The sequence below is a fragment of the Mesoplodon densirostris genome, chromosome 15 (assembly GCF_025265405.1).
Source record: "Mesoplodon densirostris isolate mMesDen1 chromosome 15, mMesDen1 primary haplotype, whole genome shotgun sequence".
In the NCBI taxonomy this organism is placed as follows: domain Eukaryota; kingdom Metazoa; phylum Chordata; class Mammalia; order Artiodactyla; family Ziphiidae; genus Mesoplodon; species Mesoplodon densirostris.
The window spans coordinates 32,907,020-32,919,698 of NC_082675.1; positions in this window are offsets into that span (position 1 = coordinate 32,907,020).

Consider the following 12,679-nt stretch of genomic DNA (forward strand, 5'->3'; position numbering starts at 1 on the left):
CTTGAGAGATTTTTTTTTTAAACACAAATTTTTTTTTAACCAAAAAAAAATTTAAGTTAAAAATTCAGTTTGTGGGGTTGAAATTTTATAATGGAAATGTTTAGCACTTGCTTTTTTTCTGCTGCAGGGGAGGGGATGCTGCATTTTTCTTCTTAAAGTAGTTGGGAATTTATAGCAAGTGCTAATGAAAGCAATCTTTCTCACTTTGCTTTTGTATGGATTGCATAACCCTGGATTAAGTGATTAAGTGTAATGCCCTCTCTTGCTAAGAGGTGAAGAAACAAGGGTTTCATGTGCCTGGGTTTTTGTATCTAGGATTAGGCTGCACCTCATAATAGCCTTGATTGAAATCATATTATATTATTAATTTTGTTTTGGAGTGAAAGTACTACATTTTGGATACTGAGACGTTCTTATAGAAGGTAAGATATTGATGAGACAAAGAGCATCCTCCCTCATACAGAGCAGGCAGGCGGAAGTGCTGAGAAAGTCTTACATCCTCAGAGCACGCTAGATAGAAGGTAGGAGGTCACGTGTTCCCTGAACATACCTGCTTCCCTCTTTCTTTCCATCATTTAGGCTGTCTTCTCTCCCCAACGGGGGACCACTGGGGCCGTGAGCACACTGAGAGGACACAGAGGTTTGTAGCAGGCACTTAGACCTGATATAAATATTGTCACTGGAGAATTCTGTGGGGGATCAGAGAGCACAGACAGGGAAGGACAAAAAAAGACTAGTAGGCAACAGACAAAGAGTGAGACAGTTGACCTTTCTGTGCATTCTGTTACACAGATATTAATGGTGTTGAATATCAATCAAAGGTTATCAAAAGTACTTCTAAAGTTCTTGATGCAAAAGCTAATTCCAGATCCAATAATTAGCATCTATTTGTAAATTTTATTTACACTGTTCTTTGTCAAGTGTGCTATTTCCTGCTTCAATAGTCAGGAAAATGTTAGTAAAGACTTGCAATAATTCCCTGAATTAATTTTTTTAACACTTACATTTCCCAGAAAAAATTAGCCTTCCTGGCACACAGGTCCCAACTCCCTAGGCTAGTTCATTCCTCCTTCTCCTTCTTCAGGTCTTTCCACTTGGATGCCACCTGCTCAAGGAAGCATTTCCTGAAACTCCAGGTCTGAATTCGAGACTACCAGCACGTTCCCTTAGCGCCCTTCACTTCTCCTGTCTGAGCCCTTAGCAGGCTGTTTAGGTCTGTACTATGACCTTGATTCTCTGCTAGACTCTAAGCTCCATGAGGACAGGGCAAGTGACAGTTATGCACATGGGCTTTGCAGTGCATACCATGTGCCAAGTGTTATTCTGAGTGCTTTACATAGACTAACGCATCTAATCTTCATAACCAACCCACAGGAGACAGGGGCAGAGAGAGGTTTTCTATCCCAAGGTCACGCAGCCAGTAAGTGGCAGATCCACAATTTGAACCTTGGCAGTTATTTGCAGAGACCATGCTGTTTATCGTAATAAGGTGTTGCCTCTTAAATCAGAGTCTTGGGTTCCAGAACAAAGTCACTGCTTCCTAGCTATTGGACCTGGGGTCATTTCTTGCCCTGAATTAAACTATTTTCTCATCTGAAACATGGGAACAAATAACAGTATTTGCTTCAAGAATTGAGAGGATTCAATGAGATAATGCATCTATAGATAGTAGATAATGCATTCAGCACAGGACTTGACATGTAATAAATGCTCAATAATTATTTGTCTGCTGCCTTTTTATCCTTATTATTATTCTCCTTCTGTTCCTCCTCTTTCTTTCTTTCCCTTTTTCTTCTTTTGACTCTTCAGAATTGTGTCTTCAGCTCTGAGCAGATGACAGACACATGGACAGCAATAGACAATTCATGAAAGCAGGGGTAAAGGAATGGATAAGTGATCAGAGGAATGGAATAGCAGGCGAAATTTCCTTGAAACCAATTTGCATCAATCTGCCACATGCCTTAGTCATACATTTTCCTCTTCGGCAGACTGAGGGTGATCTGGCTGTGACATCTGCAACCCTGGACAGGGTTGGCCTGTCAGGAACTGGACCTCTTCTCCCTCACAGCAGCAAACTCTGCTGTGAGTTAAAAGAGGATGAGTCGCTGGGCTGTCTTAGAACCAGAAAGTTGGTACTCAAGGTCCACTTGTAAGAGCTTTGGAAATGCCTGTAATACCAAGAGGTATTATTTAGTCCCAAATTCTAAATTATTAAGTATTCAAAAAGTTTTCAAACAGTCTCAAGAAGTTACATTAAATTGACACTATGGTACATCAAAATTTTGCTGAATTAAGCTAAGAGAAGCATCCCGCAAGACCATTACTACAACATTATGTTGTGGAACATTAATTTAAACAACAATAATGAAAATAGTTATTGTGATATTTACTTACATTTATATAAAATCTTTACCGTTTTGGAGTTCCTGGCTCCAAAATTGTGTCAACATTTTAAGCTGCCAGATTTTATGGGGCTAAAGGTGATTAACAGACATTCCTTGCCTTACACACCCAAAGGTTAAACATAAGCCAGAAACCGACACCAAATGCAGTTCAGGCCTTCCTGAATCAGATACCTTAGTGAAGAAAACTGATCAAATCTCAAGTTGTGTCATTCTTGGCAAGTACTTCTACATTTGTTTTCTAGGGTTAGTAAATATTTAGGGAGAATTCCCATATAGGAGGGATTCCTTATAAAGTGGGAATTTCCTTGTCGTCTGTTTTCTACTCCTCCAAAGTTAATTCACAACACTGTTTCATTCTCTAATCAATGGCTGTGACTCCTCTCTCATTCTACCTGTGCTTGTGTTTCCCTGTGTGGGTTGGAAATACAACGCGGCACAGAAGTGAGTATAAGCATGAGCATGCACACACCGGGGGGAGCCTGGCAGAGTCTGCTCAGCTTGCTTGCTTTTTTTTTTTTTTTTTTTTTTTGCGGTACGCGGGCCTCTCACTGTTGTGGCCTCTCCCGTTGCGGAGCACAGGCTCCGGACGCGCAGGCTCAGCAGCCATGGCTCACGGGCCCAGCCGCTCTGCGGTATGTGGGATTCTCCCGGACCGGGGCACGAATCTGTGTCCCCTGCACTGGCAGGCGGACTCTCAACCACTGCACCACCAGGGAAGCCCAACTTGCTTGTTTTTGAGGGGGTTTTGTCAGTTCTTCTTTGCCCATTAGCTCCCATTGTTGTTCCTCTTTTTGATACAGTTCTACTGTCCTTTTGCTGTGGCTGGTGGTGGTGGTGGTTTGGTTTTGGGGAATATGCAGTTCCTAGCTTTATCCTTTGTCTTCTTAATCCTAAATGGCAAGCAAAAAGGAATCCAAATTTGTATGGAGACCCAGGGTATTTTAGGAGAGTCCCTCCCAGATTGTTTTCTTTGTCCATGTGGAATATTTAGAACCATAGGCAGAGACACACCTTCAGCACGAGGTGCTTTCTGCCATTATATGGTTCTTGTTGCTGCTCTGCTTGACAGAGCTTATGGGCCCAAAGAAGTGAATTCCCCATTTCAACTCAATTCCTTGGCACTGTACATTTGTCTATTCCTTTCAGAAGAATTCACTTGCCTTAATCAAATTTGGTATATAACTGAAGGAATTTAAGATCTACCTTAAGTTTTAGTTGATCTTGGATTTTTTGGCTCCATCCAGTGCCTTGGAAAAATGAAGGCAAGAGAACTTCTGGAAAAAAAGAAAAGAAAAAGCCAACGGGATTCAGTCTCAAACAGATCAGGTTCATGAAAATTCCTGTCTATTTTCCACAGAGGATTTTAGGGTAAATATCTCTGCCATTATAAGGTTCTTATATATTTACCAGAAATCCGTACCACTATCTAATGAAACTTAAGCAATTTCTGAAGTCTCCATAAGTATGTAGGGATTTTAAATGTTTATCTGTTTATTTATAGAAAAGAAAACTTAATTGATTAAATTTAGATTAATTGAATAAATCATGACTGATGACTTATATTTTAATTATTGAAGGTTCATGTCACCATGGGCCAGGCCTATGCTAAGTTTCATAACATACTTTAAAAATGAAGTATAAATAAAAATAATAAGTTTCAGGAAAGTGAAAACACTTTATCAAAGACCTACTCTAAAAAGTGGCTCGTTACAAAATACAAAGTCCTATTGTTCTATTGTTAAGAGTAAACCAGTCTCTTAGAAAAGGAAAGATTCCCATTATGTTGTACATCTGAGACTAATATAGTGTTATATGTCAATTATATCTCAACTAAAAAAGAAAGAAAAAAAAGATTCCTAAAATTGGAGGTATATCATGGGGAAAAAATTTATAGAATAAAACCTCTCCATGGTACATAAGATGTGTGCAAAACTTCTGTTTATGATAAATGATGTTTAAAGGGGAGTGCTAGTGAGTGAATAAAAACAAAATAACTTTAAGCCGACTCATTCAAATAATACTACATCTGTTACTGAATGCGCACAGCATGTCTGAGGCTGGAAATCTGAGCTCTGGACCACATGTAGCAAAAACTCCTGAACAAGAAGAAACATGGCTGGAAAGTGCACAAAGGTCAGACCTCCAGCCATGTCTAGAAACAATCTGCATGTACACACATACACACACACACACACACTTTTCATTTTATGACTTTATAGCATTTGGTGTTCCTTAATCTCAATTTCCTTAATTCCTATCTGTTATCCCTCTCTTAATTCACATCTGTTCTCTTAAGGGTCTATGTTTTTATTTGAATATTTTTCTATGTCCTTTTAATCTGGGACTTGATCTGTGCCGTAACTTGACTCTTTGTCTCTTTGCAAATTCTGTCCCAATGGGCCCAGATGTCCAGGGTTGCCATTACTCCAACCTCCTGCTCAATGAAGGATTCCTGGCTTATTTTTTTTTCCCTAAAGGGTGCTGGGCTTCGGCTTTGTTGGTTAGAGAAGTGGGAAGTCTGCAAGTCTCCTCTGGAAAGTCCTGGTCTGTGTGTCCACCTTCCCTGGTCTCTCTTCTACTCCGGTAGGTCTGTTTGTGGACAACTGAGTGGTTTCCTCAGATAATATTTTCCCCTGTACTCTTGACCAGGCTCTTTTCGTTCTCCCCACTCCTCCCTCCGCCATTCTTCACACTCTTTAACAAACATTTTAAAAACAAAACACTGTAAAACTATTTCTACCGAGCACTCTTGCTAATTTGACTGAAAGTATATGCCACTTTAAGTTTAGACAAGTTCCACAGATATGTGAGCACAAAGACACACACATGCACACACACGAACACACACATCACAGCACATACACACAGAGACACACCACATACACGTACACAGACACACACCACATACACATACACACACAGAGACACACACCCACATAAACACACTCACACTCACACTGCAATACATAGACACACAGATGCACACCACATACACACACTTACAGACACACACCCACATAAACACACGCACACACACACTGCAATACACAGACACACTCACACCACGTACAAACACACACACACATAAACACATACACGCAGACACACACACCACATACACACATACGCACACATAAACACATGCACACACACCACAATGCAGACACACACAGACACACACACACCAGTTTCCTACTCAGCAGCATCAAATTTGGACGCACCATCCTATTCCTTCTGCCCATAAACAAGAACTTCAACATTTTTACATACACCTGGTATTTGTAACATTTGCAAAGAAATAACAAGGGTGTACGACATGTAGAATTCCGCGTCTTAATTACCCTTGCAGAGATGACTGTCCCTAAAATCCCAACACCAGGCCTTTGAGGAAGCAGCTGGCACCTTTTCCTTCCTCTGGGAAAGGGCTGCGGTTCACTGCTCTGATTTCTTCTGAATCCTTGTCTTCACTCACAAGGGCAGAAACGTTAAAACAGAGGTTGCAAAATGGCAACCTACCAGCCAAGTCTGGCCTTCGGATACATTTGGAATGGCCTACTCAGAGGTTTAAAGACAGTTTTTAGTTAGATTAACGTTTCCAAATGAGGACATTTGACTGAAAAATCTGGATATCTGTGTCTCTTACACAAGTAGACGGTCTTACAACCCTGGGGCCATTTTCCTTCTTGGCAACAATTGGCAAGGGGCCGCACAGTGGCTCATGGAAAACATGAGGTGCAACTCCTGTTCTAGCACAGCCTCAGCAATTCACTGTCTCTTAACATCCATCTCACGACAACCTGTGGCCTGACCCCCCTGACCCCTAGATGCATGGGAGTTCTTCCTCTGATGGAGATGGTTTAAACCTGGTTGTGAACTGATTTGAGAGAAACAAACAAACAGAACCTTACGTGAATCACAAGTGGTGGAAGGTGTTAGTGGTGAAGGTAGAGACTTTTGAAAACATGGAATCAAAGACCCACACTGAACAAATTGCTCCTTCCTGGGGTAAATTCTGTGCAAATGGCCTATTCGTCAAAATTTGCTAATACAACGAAGACAGAAAATTGGGGGCAACAAAATATGAGAGGGAGACTGCCTTGTTCTAAGTCCTAATTCATTTCCTTTCTGGGCTCTCAGCCTCACCTGCACACGGATATCTCCTTGTGACCCAGAACTTGGGAAGAATGAAGGATGCCACCTACAGGTCTGACCCAGAAAAGCTTCCTCCACCATCTTCCCTGCAACCAAAATGGAGAGAGGACACCAAGGACGGAAAGTGGGTAGAAGATGGAAGGGCTCTGGGAACCTCCCCAGGCCCATCCCACCCGCACACCCCTCAATCCCACTGCACATTGACGTGTGGCTTGAGTGAGAAATGAGTATCTGTTTTTCACCAAGATGCTGAGATCTGGGGGTGTTTGTGATGATAGTTAGCCTACTCCTGATTAATGCAGAGGGCTCCTGAAAGCCAGCTAGGGAATGGATGGAGTAAGATATTCCTGAAGATAGGAATGATGACTAATAAGCATGTCTGTGCCTCCAAAGAGATAAAGATCCAAATAGAACAGAGGTGTTTAGTCCTTAAGGGCTAGGAGCCTGCTGCTACCAGGTTCCAGTTCCCTGCTGAAGAGCAGATGAAAATCGGCTGGTGTGTTTAGGAAATCTTTTACACGAAATTGCTCAATACAGCTGTGCTTTTCCTACCCAAGTATAGGGGAACACATAAAGAAAAAGCCCATCTGTTTGGGGGACTGTTAATGCTCCCCAAGGCTCCTCGGTAGCACACCTGAAAAGGGGAGTAGAGAAAATTATCAAGATGAGACCTAATTCTGCTTAAGAATAGTGTCTGAAACCCATGGCCCCCAGAGGGATACACAATTCCAAGTTAGAATTCTTTATAATTTAGTACTGTCGAAACGATAGGAGTTTTAAAATTCTAGTTTACATTAACCTTAAACTAGGGATTCATTGTTCTAACCACAAATTTCCTCTTTTCTGTAGTGGAGAGACAACTACATGGAGGGTTTCTAAGGATTTAACAATTTGTTGCGATAATTAGGAATAATGAAGAGATGGCATAATAACTAGCTCGTTACCTTGGACTTTTTTTTTCTCTACTTGTTATGGGTCATTTGTGATATAGCAATTTAGTATATAGAACACTTTGATGTTAATGATCTTATTTCCTGGGGATTTGCCTGTAATAAGAAAGTTGGTTCCTAAGTGGTTCCAGCTCACGAAATGAGTCTTGACATAGTAGAGAAGTGAGCCCTGTAAGATGGTGAGTTTGGGTCCTAAGAAAAGCTGACTGTATCACAGGGTGACAACCTCAGTGTCTAATTGCACCCCAGGGCACAATCCATGGAGTCCTGGAGATCACAGTCTATTCGGAGGAAGTCCTATAAGAAATTTATGTTAATGTGTATACTCTGCCTCTTTGAATAAAATGAGGAAGATTAAAAAAACATATATAAGAAAGTTAATGGAAGAGGAAGAGATAATCAAGGCTGTGAATGAAAAATGTTGCCTGCCATATCAATAAACAAAGGATGTTGCCACCATCAGCCACTGCAGGCCCCTGACGGTGAGCCCTGTGGGAACTCAGGATGAGAAAGAACAGGATACAGGCCCTAGATAGCTAAGGTGCGTATCAAAGGAGTGGTTTTCAATGAGCCCAGGCTCTTGCATCTTCCCATAGGTAGAAAAGCTCTAAATTCCTTCCTCTGGAAGTTAGCTTTGGCTCTGCAGAGAGGCCCTACCCTGGAAAGCCACTCTTGCGATCAACAGCACCACCTAAGTAAAAGAATAAAAGTTTGCTTTACCATGGAAAACCTCAAGATGTAAGTTTGAAAGATACATGGCCCAAGTTTGCCGTTTCACAACAGATAAGTCAGGAGCCTGATTAGACACGTGTAATTAAAGGCATTTTAAATCTAAGCTTTATTTGAGCACCATTCCATAAAGGATGCTACTTACGGGAAACTGGGTGTCAGATTTCACATCATTTGCTCTTTAAAGAATGAAGTTAGATCAGCAAAGATGGAAACACATGAGCTGCTGCAAAATCACCTTGTCGGGTAACGTTCAATTGGACACCCTCGCCCCTGCAAACCACCACCACCATCCTTATCATATAGTTTTAGCTTTCTGCTACATAGCATCTTCTGGATTATATGTTTGCCAAGAAGGCACTCAGTGGCTTAATCCTGACTGGCCCCTTGTGACCGTTTTCCTCTTGGGCCATCTGCCACCATGTCTGTATTTTGATCATCTGACCTATCTTTGTATACTGAATGCTTCCTCCCCCTCCCTCATCAGCTCCAGCCATCAGTTCCTGCAAACGACCTTGTTCTGACTACTTTTCTCCTCTCCGTCTTTGGGCAGAGCAAAACAGCGTGCTTAGTCCAGCAACTTTCCACCCAGTGCTCTCTGTCAAAGCCCATCTAGGCCAAGGGCTCTGTGCTTGGCCTCCACTAGGCCTCCCCTGGCCCTCACCTCAAAGCAGAATGAGCACTATTGCCAGCTGGGTCTTCCTGTTGGGTCTTCCGATGATCATCATTCAGACTATACTAACAAGATCTTTTCCTAGGAATTTTGTAAAAAAGGACCAAAGGGACTAAGTGAGAAATAAAAACGCTAAAATAATCTCATGGAATAAAGTATATACAGTTCAAACATACAGTTACTTCCAAACAAAACCTGTTGTGTGATGTGGGTCTGGTACTGCCTTTCGCCAAAACACTCCATTAAGTGCAGCAAAGGGAATCTGGCGTCGGAGTTTTAGCCAGACTTCCCTCTGTGTTCTCGACTTTACCTCACTTGGTTCCTACTCCCCGCTGATAAGCACATGGCTTGGGGCTGCCTACCGACTCTGGGGGTCCTTCATCTCTCTCAAGCTGTGATTTCTCAGCGTTCAGACTTGCAGTACAGGCACTTCATTGACCACTCCTATAGTTTTAGCTTTCTAAGACTCTACAAGGGATTATACAAATCCCTGGAAATCTCAACGTTAATTGCGTTTGTTTCCACCAGATTACTCTCAGCAACACAGCTAGAGCTGCGTGTTACCCAAGGATAGATTCTCTACTTTCAGGTTGGATTCTGCTGTAAAAACTCCTTTGGTCCTCACACATTCTGAGTAAAGTACATGGCTACAAAAGGTACAAACTTCCTGCTACAGGATAAATAAATCCTGGGAATGTGATGTACAGCATGGTGACTACAGTTAACAATACTGTATGGTATATTTGAAAGTTGCTAAGTGAGTAGATCTGAAAAGCTCTCATACAAAGGAAAAATATATTTGTAACTATGTGTGGTGATGGATGTTAACTAAATTTATTCTGGGGGCCATTTTGTAATATATACACATATCAAATCCTTATTTGATTTACACCTAAACTAGTACTAAACTAAACTAAAACCAATCCAATGCTATATGTCTATTATATCTCAATTAAAAATGCATTAATTTAAAAAAAGAAGGAGGAGGACTTGTAACAAATGATGATAATATGTAAGTTCCTGATGACCAACAAAAAAATTAAATGTAATAAGTACTTGTAAAAATGTAAATAAAAACACGCTCATCAATCTTAAAACAGAAAAACAGCACAGCTCCTTGGTCCTAACAGTTTCTGAGTCCCACTGTCAGAAATAGTCCCTTGGCAACCCAAGCTCTTGCTACTGCATCATTTCCCACCCAGACTCTTCATGCCTCCGTGTAATTCCATCACTGTGTGAACCAGGAAATCTGCTCCTGGCTACGTGGTGATGTATTCGTGGCTATGGTTTCAAATTCAAACTTTGAATTTTGAATTTCAATTCGTGGCTATGGTTTCAAATTCAAGAGCATCCAGGGCGTTAGGAGCCTGGGAGCCACGTGGAACCACATAATCACGTGGTTCCACGTGGCTCCCAGGCTCCTAACGCCCTGGATGCTCTTGGCGTTGCCCCAGCTTCTGTTCTCTTTTCTTTCCTAAAATCATAGTGACTCCTTCAAAAATGCTAAGAAATAAAATGTGAGTAACTAAAAGGTTGCATGTTCTAAATTGTAAAACACTGGAGTGGGGATCTTTTAGGAACTACGTAACATGATCCTCCAGTGTGCTTTTTTAAAATTAAATTACTTCTCCAAAGAGCATGCCAAACACATGCGATTTGACAATTTAATTTGAGCGCTATCATTTCAATGCAAAATGCTGTAGCTTTTTTTAACTGAGTGATTATTGGCTAAATTCTAAGGTGTGATTTCATATTTTGCCACAAAGTACTTTTTCTAAGGAAAATGTGTGTATGATCATGCCTCTTGGTAATAATCTTTTTAACAGGCAGCAAAGCGATCAGAAACTAGGCCATGTCACTGCCCAAAATGAGACATGGCCTGGTCAAAATCTCTACATTGGGAATCTGTTTAACCCAGGTTCCTAAAACTCAGAACCTAAGGCAAAGCTCTTGTGCCAATGTTCTATCTGGGAGTGTAATCTCGGGGCAGCAAGCAAGAGGGAAAGAAGAAAGTGAGGCAGGGAAGGAGGGAAAGCAGAGGTAAAGTGGTACATGACCGAGCTGTCCAGAGCTTCTCAAGGAAACACAACTACTGCTCTGTTGTGTGGCGCACAGACAAGATGCTGTTTGAAGCCCCTTTGTCCCACTGGGGATAAGAAGGGCAAACATTTTATGGGCAGGCTTCTCCTCAACTCTAGACCACCCCAATGAGGACCTATCTTCCTTGCACTTTTGGGTTGGGGGGCACAGTCCCTCCAGGAGCTGTCAGACACCAGCTCTTCCAGGGGTCCAGGCAACTGTCACAGAAGCAGAGGAAGGAATGGGTATCCCTCACTTCTGGCCATGTGACTTTGTACTCTGGTTCCTGCATCTGTGGATCCTCACAAGAGAAGAAAGAGTAATTTCGCGACTGTCCCAGTGTGAAGACACAGGGCTGGAAGATGTCTCAGCCTTGGAGAGGCATAAGCTTGTGTCTTATAGCCCTGGAAGGTCGAGGATGCTCTGGTCCAACATCCTCATTTTCCACATGGGAAATTGTCACAGAGAAGGGCCTCTGTCTTTTAGTTCTATCTTATAACACTTACAGTTGCAAAGAACTTTCATACTCATCCTCTCATTTGACCCTTTCTTTCCACAGCCCTCAAGGGACACATCAGATACTAACTATTACCTGCACCTGACAGTCCTAAGAAATGGAATCTGTACATCTGGACTCTGAAGCTAAGTCTCTTTCTATTACGCTTCACATCCAGTTTTTCTTGCATCCCCTTCAGTTCAAAGAGGCATAGCTTTTTTTTTTTTTTTTTTTTTGCATTACGTGGGCTTCTCGCTGCTGTGGCCTCTCCCGTTGCGGAGCACAGGCTCTGGACGTGCAGGCCCAGCAGCCATGGCTCACGGGCCTAGCCGCTCCGCGACATGTGGGATCTTCCCGGACCGGGGCACGAACCCGTGTTCCCTGCATCAACAGGCGGACTCTCAACCACTGCGCCACCAGGGAAGCCCGAGGCATAGCTTTTGAAGGCATTCTAATCAACCCTCACTTTGTTGTCTGAGAAGCCCTGTGATTTCTCATCTGTTAACCCACCCAGTATCTAGTGGCTAATAAGTATTTCGGACAATGTGTTTGATCCATGTTCCTCTGCAGGAATTCAGGGAGGCTGGCTTAGGTGTTAGCTCCACGGGACAGATTGTGAAGGAAGGAATATGTACAATTATTGGCACAAGTTACAAGACTGTTGACAATGACTGGTTCAAGACAGGATACCAAGAATCAGAGTTGGAGGATCATATTTGGAGCTCAAATGCACCATCCGATCCAGCAAGGCCAGAGGAAGATTTAGTGGCTAGAGGACAGAGCTAAAGGTTTGTGGAAGAAAAGACCAAGGAATATGGGGTTGAGAAAAAGGAAGTGGGCAGAGATCTGGGTAAATAACTAAGATGAGATGGTGGCACGTTTTTGAGTTGCTCAGGAATGAACAGCATGACTGAGCTGAGCTCATTTGAAAAGCCAGCTACAGAATCAAAATAATGCATTTTCTGCTGCCTACTGGAAAATTCCAAATCTGATAATTATTTACTGTTTACTTTGGCTACCCACTTCAGGGCTCAACCCTTAAAATGTTTACATTCTGTAAAGAAATATAAACTGTGTACATATTGCTGAATCACAAGAGGGTATGAGATAAGTATCACATGAGTAATATAAACAACATACTCTAGTTATTCAGAGGGATAAGAAAGCTGAACTTTGAATTTGAAACCATAGGTTC